The sequence below is a fragment of the Sus scrofa genome, chromosome 14 (genome assembly GCF_000003025.6).
Source record: "Sus scrofa isolate TJ Tabasco breed Duroc chromosome 14, Sscrofa11.1, whole genome shotgun sequence".
Classification (NCBI taxonomy): domain Eukaryota; kingdom Metazoa; phylum Chordata; class Mammalia; order Artiodactyla; family Suidae; genus Sus; species Sus scrofa.
The window spans coordinates 81091788-81109091 of NC_010456.5; the positions used below are offsets into that span (position 1 = coordinate 81091788).

Genomic DNA, 17304 nt, shown 5'->3' on the forward strand with positions numbered 1-17304 from the left:
AGCACTTTCTAGGAATGTGTCAGGACCACATAGCTTGTGAGAGGCAGCATCTGATCTCAGCCTACGAACGTATGACTCCCCAGCCCTTGCTGTCACTTCTAGGTTGGACCACCCGCCACCAAGAGGTCCAGTGTGGAGGGAGGAGGAGCGGGAAGAGGAGGGGCAAGGAACTCTGCAGTGCATGGTGCCCAAGGCAAAGGGGAGCCATGGGGACTGTTGAGCAGAGGAGGGTCACATCTTCATTGGCGGCTCATAGGAAGCAGCATAAGGTTGGGTTTCCTTCATCTCCAGGCCCTCAACACCCAGCACACTGTCTAGAGGATGTTTTTTTGTGTGTGACTAAAAAAAAAAAAAAAATATATATATATATATATATATATATACACATACACACACACACATACACACACTTCAGGGAATTTGTGAATGCATAAAGCAATGTGGTGTTCTCAGATTTTGGAGTCAAAGTATATCTGTGAAGATTAGACTTAGTAGTATGAGACGGAAAACTCATAATATTGCCTTAAGCAAAATGGCAGTTTATTAGATTTTCTAGAAAAGAAGTCTATAGGCAGGCAGTCTGGTGTTGGTGTAGTATTTACAAAGAGTGAATGGCTAAATCTTCAGTGTTGCTGAGCCATGATTCCAGCATATGGCTTCTATTGTGTAAGTTACCTCAACTCCCCAAAAAAGGCCAGAGATCCAGCCATCACATCTCCATTCCGGGTAGCAGGTAGCAGAAAAAGAAGGAGTAGGCTCTGCCCTGTCCCTTTTAAGAGATTTCCCAAAGTTACCATCCAACTTCTTCTTATACCTCACTAGCCAAAACCTAGTTACATAGTCTTCTTCAGCTCCAAGGAAAGCCGGAAATAGGAGTCCTTTATCTGGAGCCTCTGCTGCCCTGAATACATGTTGTTATCAAGGAGAAGCGGGAAGGGGGGTTCCCACTGTGGCTTAGCAGCTTACAAACCCAACTAGTGTCCATGGTAATGCAGGTTTGATCCCTGGCCTCGCTCAGTGGGTTAAGGACACAGTGTTGCTGTGAGCTGTGGCATAGGTCGAAGACACGGCTGGGATCCTGTGTTGGTGTGGTGCAGGCTGGCAACTGCAGCTCTTGTTCAACCCCTAGCCTGGGAACTTCCATATGCTGCAGGTGCAGCCCTGAAAAAAAAAAAAAGGAGAGAGAAGAGGGAGAATGGATGTTGTGAAAAGCAACCAGCAACCTCTGTCACCAGAAGTACATGGCTTTGTACAAACCTGCATGCAGATGGCATCTCTTCCTGGGGAAGGAAATGCCCCTTCACCTCCTGGGGAAGCAGTTGTCTTAGGGAACTCCAGGAAGAGCAGGACTTGGCAGCTATTTGAGGAGATTACATCTGCCTGATAAATGGAAGCCGCTGAACTCCAGTGAACGCCTGTGAGGACAGAAGATAGGAGATCGTGGCTGGTTCCGGGTGCTGTCCCCAGCAGCGGGACCTCCTTATCACCGCTGGATCAGGGGCTGCTCAACAAGGCCCATTAAAGGGGCCAGGCTGGGATTCCACCGACGCCCTGGAGCAGGGTGTTCTGAACCACCTGTTTTCTGAAAATAACAAGGCCTGGCCGGATTCCTCCCAGGGCTGCCCTGGGCACATTGAACTCAGACGCTTCCACTGAAGGTGGTTCCCAAAGCCCCCTGCCATCTGCAGAAATCCCCAGCCATGGCTCGTGCTGGTTGGCCAAGTTCAAAGGCACCTTCCACAGGGAGATGAAGACGTGATACAGAGGTCACAAGAGGGGAGGTAGGGACTTCCTAAACCCCAAGCTGATGGGGCCTGTGGGGCAGTGCCAGGAAGCCCCAGAAGAGAGCTGTTGCACCTGCAGCAGGAGGTGCATGCAGAGAACACCGCTCTCAGCCGTGATGCTCTCAAAGGGATGGAGTTGTGGCGGGGGAGGAGGCTGGATCTGGCTTCCTGACAGCGCAAGTTCTGGGTTTCTGTTGGGTAAACCCAAGATTGCCATCCATGTGGAAAGTGGGGTGTCTCTGTAGGATTCTTCTCCCTGGACTCCTGGGTTCCCTGCCAGTCTGGCCAGAGGCCATCTCTTGTCTGTTCCCCGGTAAAACTCTCTTACACTTAAACAGGGTTTTGAGTGGTCCTTCATTTGTTTCCTCGGGGAGACAAAGGGGACCTTGTGATGGTGCCCATCTTTCTGATAAGCAGATTGGGGAGCAAAGAAGGGTTCAGACATCTGACCAAGTTCTCTGTCAGGGTGTGAGAGGGTAAAGCTGAAACTGGGAGCTGGATCTGTCTAACAACCAAGGAGGAGGCTGTCACTCAGACAAAAGGACTTTGGAGGAAGAGTGCCTCTCCTAGCAGGGCCCACATGGACTTACCTTTGTCCCTTGAAGTCCAGATTCAGTTGAGGTGATTAATGCGGGGTGGCCAGCACCTGCCAAGACCCTCATGGGTCTCAAGCACCTTCCTGGTCTCAGGCACCCACGCCAGCCTCCCAGGTGTGGTGACGCCCAGGGACAGACACCAGTGGAATCCCAGCCAGTGGACCTCCTTAGTGCTCAGCTGGCATGAGCCAGCACCAGTCTCTGTTCCTGCTCTCTCTGCTGGTGCACAGGGGAGTGACAGCATGTCACCCATCTCCGTCCTGCTCCACAGACAAGGAAGAGAGGCAGGGGGCAATGAAGGCCACTTCTAGTCCCCACATGCCTGCAACAGGATTAAGGAAGACAGGACCGCCTCAGGACCCCACGGCCCCCAACCAACAACAGCTCAGACCCAGCAACTGAAGCACCACCTTGGTTCCTTTGGGTTCTTGAGAGCTTCCTTTTCATAGGCAAACATTTCCGTTAGGAGTGCCAACAGCCTTGTTTTCCTCATCTATAAAATGGGTATGAAAATCCTTCCCACTCAGGGTAGGGAAACTATAGGAAGCAATAGGAGAAATTGCTGGCATTTTATCTGGGACAGAGTTACCAGCCCAAGGTGACTGGGATCATGGATCTGAGCAATAAGCCTGGCAGGCTTTCAGGTCCAGCAAAGGAAGATACTCTAGGTGAAAGAGAGCTGCCTGTCCCCCCTGCGGCCACCCTAGCCCCCATGGCCACCCCCCAGTGCCCACCCAGCCTATTCATCCATCCTTGGAGGGTTCTGGAGCAGGGCCTCATTTTGGGGACTGTCATGGGGGTCGAGTGGGAGAGGGGCTGGCCTGAGAGCTGGAATTGGACTTGGGGAGGAGGAAGGAAGCTGTGCTGCAGTGAGCCAAAAAGTGGGCCCCAGGGGGCCTGTGGCAGAAGCCAACCCCACCCTCCTCAAGTGCCGGCCATTGCCCTCATTACCATTCATTTGTTCTTTGAACAACATACTTTATGTTTTATAAAGCAATTGTGTATCTTTGCCCTTATTCAATTTACTCTAAGGTATATGTGATAACCCCTTTTACGGATGAGAAAATTGAGGTTCAGAGGAGATGCCATAGTTCACAAGGGGCTAACAGAATCCAGGACCCCCTTTGCCTTGTGTTCTCTACATGCAAATTATAAAATCTTGTCCCAGGAAACCACAGACCGCACCTGTCCAGGGATTGTCAAGAAAAGAGAGCAGGTTTACCAAAGGCGCGACCACGAATTCAATCCATCTAGAGACTTTGACAATTTCATTTTGTGCTTCTGAGTGTTTTCCACATTTCTTACAATGTTCCCTTTGTAATTAGATACAAAAAAGAAATGATAAATACTATTAGAATAATTTTAAATAGGGAGAGAGGACAATTGGGTAATAGGGAAACTGGCGTGGATTTGGAGTCAGGAAGCTTGGCTCCTGCTTCTGAGTCTTTCCCTTCCCAGCTGTGTGACCTTGGCCATGCAGCCTCCTTCTCTGGACTCCTCTTCCCTCATCCAGGACTCGAGCAGTGGGCTAGAAGCTCCTGCAGAACCTTTTGCCACTGGCCTCTCTGGGTCATGAATATTCACTTCTAAGGAGAAAGCAGATTGGGGATTCCCAGTGCGAAGCCCTAGACGCCCCTGCCTTTTCTCTTGGGCATCTGGGCTCAGGGCAGTCCACCTCCACTCCCTGCCATGGGGAAAGAGTGAGAAGAGGCAATTCCCTGTGAATCTGACAACTTGTTTCCAGCTGCTGCTGACATGTCATTAGCAGGACTTTCCTAAACCTCACATCCACTTTCCAAAGTCACACCAGGCACAGGGGCCTTCTTGTCCTCCTTGGCCTCCACGACTCAGAGCCTGAAGAGCAAAGAACGCATGCTCAGGTTTCTGATCAGAGCACTGCTCTCCTAGCTGGCTCCTCACAGGTGATGGTTTAGAAGCCTCTCCGAGACGTCTGGGTGCACTGATCCCTGCTTTCACTCGGGGGCTGTGTCTCTACTACTTCCAGATGTTTACACAGCTGCTTGGATTACTTAACTGCCTTGACATCATACACCTTGATATTTCCTCTACACAAAACAGCTCAGATGGGAAAGAGACTGGCTATTGAGAGCCCGCGCTCTGCAGAACTAACCAAAATAACATTCCAGCTCACCAAGGAGAATCTGAGTGCCTTTGCTTGCATGCAGTGGCCCCACGCAATTGCACAGGCCTCAGTTCCCCATCTGCTAATCGAAGGGGTAGGTCTGGACTGCTTTAGAATTTCTTTGGGTGCAGAGGATTTAGCTGAAATGGCCTCATTTGATAGATTTTGATCCTGAGTCCTGGGATTGGGAATTGATTTTATTCAATTGATAACTAATTATAGAGCACCTGCAATAGGCCAAGAACCAGGGTAAGACTAGACAGACACAAAGATAGAAAGCCAATCATGTTAGCAAGTGTCCCTAGTGATTCCTGTGTGTCAGGTTCTGTGCGAAGCCCTTGGTGGCAAGTGACTCTTTTTAGCCTCATAACAGCTTCAGGAAATCTATATTTTTGCTCGGCTTTATAGGTAAAGTGACTGATGCTTAGAGATGTTAACTAATTCACCAAGGTCACAAAATTTGGTGTATCCAAGGATATCAACCCACACATGACTGATTCCATAACCCACACAGCTAAGTATCACTATATTTTGTTCCCCAAACATTTCCTATCCACACTCACCCTCTAGTCCAAAAAGAGACAAGAGTAAACATTTGCACCACTAGAAGTTGGCAAGTGCCACAACCAAGCCAGACATCAAGTGCTAGGAGGGCTCAGGCTGTTTGGGAAAGGCTGCCTGGAAAAACGGGCCATTTGGGCTGGGTTTTGAAGGCTGACTAAGAGTCTGTCTGGCAGAGGGAACTTGCGGGAGGGCATGCACTGCCACTAGCTGATGATGGTGTCAGGTCCTGACACATTCAATGCTTCCTGCATACTGCTGCTTTCATAGCCTTCTCATTTGAAGAATGGTCCAGGGGGTTCTGGGTCTAGATGTCACTCTGTGGCCAAGAGTGGCTTCTTGGCACAGCCTCTCCCAGCCTGTCATATCTAGGGTGGTGCCGTGGCCCCTGGCACCAAGCAGAGCACAGTGTGTATTTGCTGGACAAATAAACATTTCATCTAGCAGGACCCATTCCCCAAGCAGCACTACCAGCAGCAGCAGCAGCAACAGCAGCAGCAGCAGCATAAACAACTAAATTTGTTGAGCGTGGTGTGCCAGGCACTGTGTTAAGTCTTTTTCATGCATCATCTTATTTAATCCATCCAAAGCCACGGTCTTGAGTAAAGGACGATGATTTTCCATACTTTACACATCAGATTAAATAACTCGTCTGGGATCACACAATGAGCAAGTGATGGAGCCAGGATCATGCCCAGCCTGTGAGGCTTCAAAGGCCATGGCTTTAACCCCTCTGCCATCAGGTTCCCTTTGTCATGGCCTCGCCACCCTCTCGGTTCCCGAGCGAGAAAGGCTGTTGCAAGCAGGCCTGATGTGCCACAAACCTCCAAGCACATCCTGCCCCTTTGTCCTCTGACATCTGTTTATCATTTCCCCGCTCCGGAGCCGGCCGGGCCCTGCCTCCTGCCTCGCCGTGATTCAGATGTCAGGGAGGATGGAAGCCAGAGCCCGCTGTCTGAGCATCTGAACTGGCAGAGAGCAGGATGGCCTGGTGCACACTCGAGTTGGTTTTGTCAGCCTGCAGCACAGCGTTTGTCGGAAACAGGGACTCGGGAGTGCCGCCCAAGCCTCCCCAGGCTTCTTGCTCTGGCTTCCCAGACAGTCCTCCACTGTCACCCCCAGCTCCAGGGAAGGTGACAGACGGGGCACCTGGCTTCCTGCCCCTCCTCACCCACCCTGCTCTCCTCCACTCTCAGATAACACTGCCTCCCCTGCCCCCATTCTGCTAGGAGCCTCCACCAGGACAGAATTCCTCTTTCCCTTTTGAGCAAGAACAGGAGCAGCTCTGGAAATTTCTGAAAGCAGCATTTTTTTTTTTTTCCAAAGCATGTTCTCTAAGACATTGGCCCTGAGAGATGCTCTGAAAAAAAAAAAGAAGAAGTTTGGGGAGATGCAGCATACTCTGCCCTGCTTTTGCAGGGTCCCAGGGCCCACTGGGATGAAGGCACTGAGAAGACCTGCAGCATTTCCCAAAGTATGCTTTATCCTCAGAGCACTTGTTCCAAATGGGAGAACAGACTCCAAGACTGGAGGGGAGATCAGGCTCAGGCAGGAGGCACCTCCTCCAATAGCCCATTCACTCACCAGCAGGAGAGCCCTTCCCTGTGCACTTATGCATGGAGCCCTTCCCACACCGCTATGTGCTGGGGGCTTCCCTCGGTGACTACACCTCCTACCTGTCCAGGAGTCCCTGATACACTCAGCATCCCCAGAATGGACCACTCCTGCAAGTTCCCAGGCCGAGAACAAGACCAGCTACAGAGAGGCGGGAACAGACTCTGAGGAAGGAGGCTGTACTTATGCAGAGCCGCTTCAGACCACAGGAGGTCCGATCACTGAAGCAGCACAGGAGCAGCCTGCGCAAGGCCAGGTAGGCTGACTACAGGGGGAGTCGAGTCAAGGAGGAAGGCTGGCTCCTTCCTCTCTTTCAATTCTGGGACGCAGGAATGCCCTTGGGGAAACATGAGTGGCCTTGGTTGGGCCCTCCAGAAGCAAACCCCTGTGACAGCACCCACCCACTTTACTGAGATGGGCTTACCTGTCTGGTTATCCAGACAGATGGGACCCCACGCCAGATGTTCCATCTGTGGATCTGTCCCCAGTGCCCATGTACATCTATTCCACGACAGGAACTAGATGCAGATTTATTGAGTATGTGTTAGATTTGGGTCAGTCAGTAGCTGCTACAGGTTGGGTTCCCCAGGAAGCAGGCTCTGAGCTAGAAATTAGAGATTAGTGTTCTGATCATCCAGACCTACAGGATAATGGCAGAAAGCAGACATGGCCAAAGGAGAAATCAGGGTTCAATGAAGTCATGGCCTCAGCTGGCCCCATGGGAAAGCGCTGAAGCTGGTGGCCCCCCACAGGGGTCCTGCATTTAGGCAAAGTGGCTGGGCCTCTCCACCTCCACACGGTCAGTTAGTGGAGGTGGGATTCCCTGGGGAGAAGGCATGACCTTGACAATGCAGGGCTCTCGCTCTCTCTCTCGCCCTCACTCCCTCGCTCGCTCGCTTTTTTATTTATTTATTTTTTCTTTTTAGGGCCATACCCGCAGCATATGGAAGTTCCCAGACTAGAGGTCGAATTGCAGCTGCAGGTGCTGGCCTACACCACAGCCACAGCCATGTGGGATCTGAGCCACATCTGCGACCTACACCACAGCTCACAGCAACACCAGATCCTTAACCCACTGATCGAGGCCAGGGATCCAACCTGAGTCCTCATGGATACTAGTTGGGCTCATTACCACTGAGCCATGATGGGAATGCTGCAGCTCTCTTTAGACTCCTAAAGAGGGCTGACCATGGAGCCCTTATCAGCTGACAGTCTTCCCAGCATCTGGAGGAGAAAGTCCTGTGGTCCTGCAGGGGAGTCCTGGGTGCCCAGGACAGATCACAGCAGTCCATACTGCCGACCCCACCCCCAGCTTTGCCACCCACTGATCTGGGCCTTTCTTCTCCTCTTGGTCGCTCTGTCCAGGCCAGCTCTCACCTTCCCTCTTTCAGTTTTCCTTAGTGCAGGCCAGGGGCTCCTCCAAGGGGCAACCCTTGCCTGGGGGCTGGAGCAGGACATGGTCCCAGTCTGTGTTCAACCTGGTACTCTAGGAACCTGGAGCAAAGAGAGCCTCGGACTGCTCCTGTGGGATACCCCACCTGGGCTCCCCTTGACCATATGCAGAAGGAGCATTTGAGATGCCCCCCATCAGGTCCTGATCTCTGGACTACGGACTCTGACTCTCAATACATGTTGTGCCTGCACCCTTATGCCTGGAGGAGTACCACCTCTTCCCTGCCTCCCCTGCTACCTGTCCTGGACATAGCCCAGCAGCCCTGCCGTGAACCAGGAGGGCAAGCACCCAACCCCACTGCAGCTGTCACTGAAGAGCATCTTTGAGGAGGGGAGAAATTGGGCTTTATGGGACCGTGGCTCAAGTTTTGGGACAGGAACAGTTGTGTGCATTTATGTAGGCTCCCCCAGCATCCATTTCTTCTGTAAATGAGAGGCACAGAGGAGACACTTGATAACTGTTTGTGGAGCACATTGGGAGGGTATGGCGTGGACAATGCTGCTGGGCAACACCAAGCCAGCAAGTGTCAGACCAGGGCTGGGATCGGAGCGAGCAGACAGCACGGTGGTTAAGAACGAGGGCACAGCCTGCCAGGTCCTCATCCAACACACACCAGCCAGGTGACTTCCACAACTTGCCACACCTTCTGCTGTTCATGTCCTCTTTGTGAAGCTGGGATGATGGGGCTCCGCTCAGGGTGCTCCCCCCCGGGGGTGGAGTTAGAGCATATACTCAGCATGTGGGTGATCACTATTCTGCTCAGTCCTGCTGGGCCCCATGTCCACAGATCATTTCAGCGCCCCACATGGCTGGCCCCTCCGCTCTGGAAGGAATATTCTCAAATCCTATTGTGAATACACTTGCAGTGCTTTCTTTGGCTTGGAGTCTGAGCTGGTCCCTCCTGCATGGAGCTCTCGGAGAAGCCGGTGAGGTTCCTGGTGGGGGGAGGAGAAATGGATTGTTCTGGCAGGGGCTTTCCCCTGCTGTTCTCTGAGCTGGCTGGGGGCCCCATTAGTGAACCAGCCCAGTCTTTCCCCAGCAGGAGAGGACACCAGGCCTCCAAGGATGGCCTGGAGCTGTGGGAGTGGCCAGCTCCTAATGGAAGGGGATGGCAACCCCAATCACTGTCCATTAGCAGCATCTGCTCTGACCCCGACTGCCCCCTGCGGAGCGGACCTTGCCATCTCCCAGTGTCCCATCTTCACAGACGGTGAATTTTCCTGGCCCAGTCCTCCTCATTAGCACTGAAGGAGATTCTCATGTCTCAGAAGGACTTGGCTGCAAGGCACAAGGGGGCTTTATCAGCAGGCTGGTGGGAAGATAGGAAGGACATTGAGTAGGCAGTGGCTGGTCTTCTCAGGGAGTAACTGTTAGTCAGTACACAGTGGCCCCAGCCAAGGGTAGACATGCAGTAGCTGGGATCTTCGGCTAGTGGGGATGGATGGAGTTTGGGAGGCCGAGGCTCCATGGTTTTGGGGCTGACAGTGGCTGGAGGAGTCCGTTCAGTTCCAGATGGGGCCCCGATGAGCAAGGGACGTCGAACAAAGACAGTTCTCAGAGCGGACATGCTTGGGAACTAGGGTATTAGGAATGCTGACAGGGGCTGGCTGCGGGGTAGGGCTGCAGGCATAGTGCAGGATGGGGTAGAAGTTGGGGTAGGGGCTCTCATTCCAACCACAATCCAGGGAGGGGCCTAGCTGTAGTTCCTGGGCAGGACCACAGGGGTGAGGGAGGGAGTTCACACCCCAGCACAAGGCATAGGAAAACATCAGAGACCTTTTATATTCACTAATCAAATTGCACCATTTCAATGCTTCAACCTTCCAGTGATGTCCTGCACCTTGTGCCCTGGCAGGTTCTTCCCCCCACCTTTCATCACCTTGCTCTCCTCCCTGTGGTCTCGCCACTGCCAGTTCTCCTCAATTCCTCTCAACACTCTAAACATCTTTCCCTACCCCAGGGCCTTTGCACTTGTTGCTCTATCTGGCAGAGAAGCTCCAGCTGCCTCAGGCTTTGATACCAGCCCCCACCCCATCCTTCTCAAAGTCTTGTCTGAGTATCAACTCCAGGGAAGAACCACCCCTGCCCACCTTATCTAAAATCATCTGGAATTCCCATTGTGGCTCAGTGGTAACAAACCCAGCTAGTATCCATGAGGATGTGGGTTCCATCCCTGGCCTTGCTTAGTCGGTTAAGAACCCAGTGTTGCCATGGGCCGTGGTGTGGGTCACAGATGCGGTTTGGATCCTGCATTGCTGTGGCTGTGGCGTAGGCTGGTAGCCATAACTCTGATTCAACCCCAGCCTCAGAACTTCCATATGCCGCCGGTGCCGCCCTAAAAAGCAACAAAATGAAAACAAAATAATCTACACCTTCTGTCCCACTATCCTCTATTTTAGCATCCTGTTCTTTTTTCCTTTGGGCTTCTTATCCTAATTTGTACTTATCTTGTGTAGTTGGTAATTCATCTGCGCATGCGCAGTCGCTCCCTCCAGCGGAAAGACTCCAGGAGGGTAGGGAACCAACTCCCTCCCGCACTTGCCGTTATTGCTGGCCCCAAACATTCAGGAAGCCCTCAGTAAGTGTCAGCTGTTACTTCTACTGTTTTATTACTGCCGTGGTGGTTGTTACTGTAGGCCTGCAATAAATATCGCTTGAACGTTGAATGAATAGCAAGAGTCACTCCAGGCCCCACTGGCCTGGGGGCTTTGAGCTTTGACGTCAGACGAGCTGTAGGCCCTGGGCGGGATGGGAAGTCCTCACTGCCCACTGCTGCCCTGGGTTCTTTCTGGGGCCCATCTCGGCCGAGGCAGCGAGGCACGCCAGTCCCCGGCCCGGGATCACTCGGGCTCCATCCTACCTCTCGTGGGCTTGCCCGGCTGCTGGAGTCGACCCGGTGATTTGCTCCCAGCACTTGTACTGTCATCTCTTCACCGTGAACTGTATTTAAAATGTAAATAAAAAAAGGCTTTTAGGAGATTTAACTGTTTCCCTTGGTATTTAAATTATTCAATTATAACTAAAGCTATTAAAATACAGTTAATTAAAATTGTTAGATTGTTTTCCTTTGCACTGATCACAGCATTGCCCGACTTCTCCCTCTAGCTGTTTAATTCCTATTAAAAATGATAATGCCTCGCTTTATTCATAAATGCAGCCACCTTCCCGCACATTCTTCAAGTGATCTCCTCAGAACAAACCGCGCTGTTTTCTTTTCTTCTAGCAGCGAAGCGGAAATTCTGCTGTAGTCTTTAGAGGTTTAATCAGCAGTAAAAGGACTCAAAATTTAAACATTAGCATTACCGAGTCACAACAAATAATACAAACCCCTGTAAAAAACTGTCTAATTCTGATGCAACATAATGTCATTAGAGACCAAAGGCGAACCCTGAAGTTTAATAAAAGGTGGGACCTGAATAAAGGTTTCATAACTCACAACATAAAATTACTGGATCCACACGTTAAATATTTTATTTGAAAGGTTTCACGGCATTTCTAGTGGGAATAGCTCTGTGGTGGAAGCACAGATGGATAAGTGCTGCTGGAACAAGAAAAAGAAAAAAAAAAAAAATGAAGGAAGGAGGAAGAGAAGGCTTCTAGGACCAGTTTATATCTTGTTGAGTTTGGCATGGTTAAGATGACGCCCCCTGAGGAACTAACTGGTTTTAGTGTTTAAGTTCCCGGGCCATGTGTTCACACAACAAAAATGGCTGTTCCAGGTAAGGGTGGCGAAGGGGGCGAAGGCACTTAGCTTTTCAGAACATGGCGGGTGCCACCTCCGGCAATTGGAGTGACTTGTGAGCCACATGTGGGAGTGGTGGCGGTGGGGAGTCATCCCAGTCCCCACGATCAGGGGGGGGAAGGCATGGTGCAGAAATGCACTCAATTCAGCCGGGCCCAGCTGACGAGGAACCTCTGTGTGCTGCAGTGGGTGTGTAACAGCATCCAGCCTTTCGGCTCACAGGCCCCTCCCCACTCCCCGTGACCCGCATAAACTGTACATGGATCCAGTTGAGACCATGCTGGTCCTGAAAAAACCATCCTTTGAGGTTGAGGAGAGGCACAAGGGACGCTTGGTGCTGTGACAGGCTGAGAAGGTCTCCACTGGCCAAGGGAGGGAGAAGCAGGAGGGAAGGTTAAGGCAGGGAGGCAGGAAGGAGCTGGCAAGTCTGGGACACTGGGGTGTTTGTTAGATGTGGAGCGTAGGCTGGAGGGATGTGGAAGGATGTGGTAGGAAAGACCAAATTTAGGAACTTGATCAAGAAAGGCCTTGCAGATTATCCTTGAGAGTTTTCACTTTACTCTGATAATTGCCAATAACCAAAACCCATCAAAGGCTTATACTGGTCACAGAACTGAACACAGGGGAGGAACTTAAGGGTTGTTGAGCAAACACATCACGTCTGAGGGTTAGGACCTGAAGTATCCTGTGTACTGACTGCCTGTGGAAAAGCTCGAGCATGGGCTGCTGAGCAGGTGGGTGCCCCATCTGAAGGGTGGGTTCTGCTCGTCAGAGCCATGGGACAAATACCTTGGCCTGAAAGCACCCCAGGCTCTTATGTGGCCCTCCAGTCTTCATCCTGGGCCCATCCACTTGCATGCTTTCTGTTCGGGACGTGACTGTTCACCTCTGGGCTGTAGGGGCAAGTCCCTGAGGTCTTGCCCCAGAAGGTCGCAGTGCCCCCAGAAAAGCAGGAGAGGGAATGGCAGGGGGATAAGAGCAACACCACTGGTCACTAGGAAAATGCAAGTGAAAACCACAAGGAGACATCACTACAGGTCCACTGGAAGGGCTCTAATGGAAAAGACCAGCAATACCAAGTCAGTCCATACCAAGGAAAGAATGTGGAGAAACAGGAAGCCTCGTGCACTACTGGGGGGTACAGCTGCTTTGGAAAATAGTTGGGCAATTTCTTAAACAGTTAACACACACCTACCATATATATGATCTAGGCATTCTGTTGAAACAAAAGCAATGCCCACCCAAAGAACTGGGACACAAATCATGGCTGCTTGATTCCTGACTGCCCAAAACTGAAAACAACCAGTGTCCAACAGCAGGGGAATGAATAGACTAACTGGTTTATCCGTTAGATGAAATACTACTTAGCTATGAAAAGGAATGAATTTGGATGCCTGCTACAACATGGATGGCTCTCAAAGAAATTATGTACAAGAGAAGCCAGCAAAAAGGAGTACATTCAACATAATAACGTTTATATAAAATTCTAGGAGATGCAAATCAACCCATAGTTCACCACATTTTGTCTCATTCACTTTATTATTCTCCCTTTCTCATTCTCTCCCTCTCTCCCTCCACGCATCCCCTCCCTCATCTATTTAAGAGTACACTGGGGACATTGTTCCTATTAGTCTTAAACTTCTCCTACATTTTCATAGTATAGTTATTAAACTCGGGAAATTTAACCTCCATAGAAAACTATTATCTGATCTGGATTCCTCATAACATCCTTTATAGCTCTCCTTCATGCCCCCAAGGACCATACACTGTGCTCAGCCATGTCTCTAGCCTCCTCTGACCTAAGTTTGAATCCTGACTCCATCACGTACTGGTCCTGGGACTTTGGGTGTTCACATCTGCAATCCCTGAACTACATAAGCTCAACCTGACATCCACTCTCTGGAGCTTGGGAGAAAGTAAATGAGAGGATGTCTGGGCAGTGTCTTCAGCACAGGGCTGCACACCAGAAGCATTTGGGGAGTGAATTACAGTAAAACAGCCCAATGCACCATGGGCTGTTTGTCATGGACCCTTTGCAAAGACCTGGGGTGCACAGGCTTGGTGCATATCCATCATGGCCAAGGCCCTGGCCGCATATTCCTCCTGCCTAACCTCTCCCCGCCTACCCCTTGTCATCAACAGCTGTCACGCTGACCCAGAGCAATGAGCTCTTCTAAACAGCTCATCAAGGCAGCTCATCAAAAGGAGGCAAGAAGGTTGCAATTTGGACTTTTCAACAGCTTCTATTGATGACACTTTCCTTCTTCTATTGGAAAAAAAAAAAAAAGTGCTTCTTCCCTTTCGCCTTCCTACTGCCTATTCTTCAATTCTGCAGGAAGTTTAGTCTCAGCAGTGAAGGGGCCACCAACCTGGGACTGTTTCCAGGCATCTGTCCTGCCCTTCCAGGGCCCCCTGTGCTGATGGGAATGCCTGGCCCACCTCCCTGGCCATGCCTGGAGGATCAGGGCCAAGGTCTGCTGCCTGTGAGCTGGCCTGGGGTGAAAGCTTTGCCCTTTGGGGGGTGATGGTGGTGAGCTCAACCATCAGCTCACCTCTCTTGGACATTTTTAATATAATGAGAGAGTTGGCAGGTTAGCATATGTAACAGACATGGAAAGACCCCAGACTGATAGACACAGGACAGCTCAGCAGCAGAGCCTTAAGCAAAGGGAGGACCTCTGGAGGGGCAATGTGGCGGGCTGGTGGCAGCTGGAAGAGCAGAGTGATAGAGGAGCTGAGAGGTGCCAGGAAGAGAAGCAGAGGGTACCCACACGTGATGGCGAGGGGTGAGGACCCCCGACTTCCTGGTCCCGATGGCCCTGCTGGGCTTCCCTTGTATTTTTATACTGCTCCATTTCATTCACTTACTAGAGGTGCCTAGGTGACAAATGACCACAATTGGGTGGCTTGAAGTAACAGTTCTCAACAGTTCTAGAGGCCAGATGTCTGAAATCAGGGTGTTGGCAGGATTGGTTCCTTCTGGAAGCTCTGAAAGTCCATTCCAGATGCAAATTATTGCCTTTGGAATGGATAAGCAATGAGATCCTGCTGTATAGCACTAGGAACTATATATACTCACTTGTGATGGAACATGATAGAAGATAATGTGATAAAAAATGTATATATGTATGTGTGACTGGGTCACTTTGCTGTATAGTAGAGAATTGACAGACCACTGAAAACCAACTGTAATGGAAAAAAATAAAAATCACTAAATAAATAAAAGTAAGCAATGACCTTGGGGAAAAAAAAAAAGTCCATTCCAGATACTCTCCTAGATTCTGTGATGCCAGAAACCCCTGGCATTCCTTGGCTTGTAAACCCATCATTGCAGCTTCTGCCTTTGTCTTCACAGGACCTTCTCCCCTGTGTCTATGTGTCTTCTCCTTACTGTCTCCCATAAGGACACTTGTCATTGGACTAAGGGTCCACCCTCCTCCAGGATGAGGTCATCTCTCCCTTACTCTAATTATGTCTACTGAGATCCTTATTCCAAGAAATGTCCCATTCTGAGGCTCCAAGTGGATTTAATTTGGGAGAGGCGAGGGGAGTGGCTTCCAGTACACGGGTGTCAGGAATGGAGATTCTGGTCTTCCCTATGGTTCCCAGAATCCTTACCATAAAACACCAAGGTGCAAGCGTGTTTGCATGAATAGCATGAATAGCAAATACCTTGAATCTTTGAGAACCCCATTTTTTTGAAGAATGATAAATCTCCTGGGAAGGAAGTCTTGCCTTTTTCCATGTGTCAAAGTATCTCTGTGGTCTCTGAGCCTCACTCTTCCCAACCTCGGCTTGTATTGCAATGGCCTTGCTGGTCCAAGGTTGTGAAGCTGATGGAGAAAAGATGAGGAAGGAAGGGTTGGGCAGAGACAAGTCAGGGGTATCTTTGGTAACTGAACAGTGGTATGTGGGTTGTGGATGATGCTGAGACCCCAGAGCAAACAGGGAGGCAGGGAGGGGTAGTGACAGGAGAAGGATACCAGCTGGGCGTCTCCCCAGCCTTAACTGCTCTGAGCCTCGGTGCCCTCACCTATAAACTCAATTTCATCAATGCCAGCTGAGCAGCTACTAGGTGCCTGAACCACACTGGGTGGAGAGGATCTGGCAGTGAGGAGCACTATCTCTCAGCTTGACAAGTTCCCAGTGCAGTACAAGAGGGAATGGGTGCAGGAAGGACCAAGGGGACAATTAGCTGGTAAGGAATACAACAGCCTTGGGTACAAGCTCCATGGGAACATGGGCAGCCAGGTGGGCAGGGGACCCCTGAAGTCAGTGATGCTGAACTGGGTCTTAAAGAAGCCTAAGGGTTGGTCAGCAAGACGGAAGAGACCAGAGGTCCAGCCTAGGCTCATGGCATGAGAAGAGGTATGGCCCCAGAAGAGGTTGGTGTATTCAGAAAGCTCATCATCACCTCCAAGGGAAACTGCAAGGAAAGGGGCTTGTAGAGAGGGGTAGCTGTCCTTGAACACATGGGAGTTGGGACTTTAGTCTATAGCTGGTGGGGCCACTGGAGGCTGTGACACCATCTGTAGGCTGAACAAATTTTCGGTGCAAAAAGATTACTCAGCAAGGGGGCACAGGAGGGTGCGGGCTGGGAGCAGGAGACAGTGAGACGCTATTGCAACAATCCCGGGAGAAATTGAAAGGGCAGTGGCCATGCAATGGAGAAGAAGGGGTGGAACGCAGGAGGCATTTGAGGGGCTGCACGCACGGGGCTGGGTGACCTCATATCAGCCTTCTTCGCCGGCCTGTCTGCGGGTCAGGGGAGATAATGGATGCGATGCACTCTGAAAACTGCAGAGTACCACGTCAGGGCGCGGCGGCGGCGGCTGGTTTCGGTTGGATGCTGTTCAGGCTTTCATGAAGCAAAGCCTCTCTCCTCCTCCCTTGCTGGGCTCCGATGATGCTTTCTTTTGCCTGTAAGCAAGGGAGAGAGGGGAGGTGAAAAACAGAGACATTAAGTGCCAAAGCTTATGTTAATACAGCATTAAGGTTGAAAATGTAATCTCCTAGGAGTCAGGAAATTCCGAACCAGGGGTTTCCATGGCAACCCAGCCACACTGCTCCTCTGTCCATTCGGGCCCTGTTTTCCTTGTTAAATATGATCCCGTCGTATATTATATTTTATCGAGCTAAATGTGTTACCCACAGCATGCAGAGCTCCAGTCAGCAGCAGCACAGAGCTGCAGGAAACGTGTATGTGTGTGTGTGCGTGTGTGTGGCGTGTGTGTTGTGCGTGGCGGGGGTAGACCTTCTGAATCCTGGTATAACACAGCCACATCTTAGGTCCTTGTATCTAATACATGGAAGGTAATTTCATTAAGAGTAGCTCCGGTGAAAATAAATGAGCAACAACACAGCGGTCTTGTGCTGGGGCGGGGGGTGGGCAGGGTGAGGTCTCTCAGGGT

General features: G+C 50.9%; 1 long non-coding RNA gene across 3 annotated transcripts in view; it reads right to left on the reverse strand.

The window, feature by feature from the left end:
- Positions 1–17304, reverse strand: part of LOC106506052 — a 34869-nt gene that overhangs the window by 5807 nt on the left and 11758 nt on the right. For 2 of the 3 annotated variants that reach the window (XR_002338700.1, XR_002338697.1), the window contains exon 4: positions 1258–16813. This is a non-coding gene — a long non-coding RNA (uncharacterized LOC106506052). The remainder of the gene's footprint in view (positions 1–1257; positions 16814–17304) is intronic. The other variant, XR_002338698.1, reaches the window with a different exon arrangement.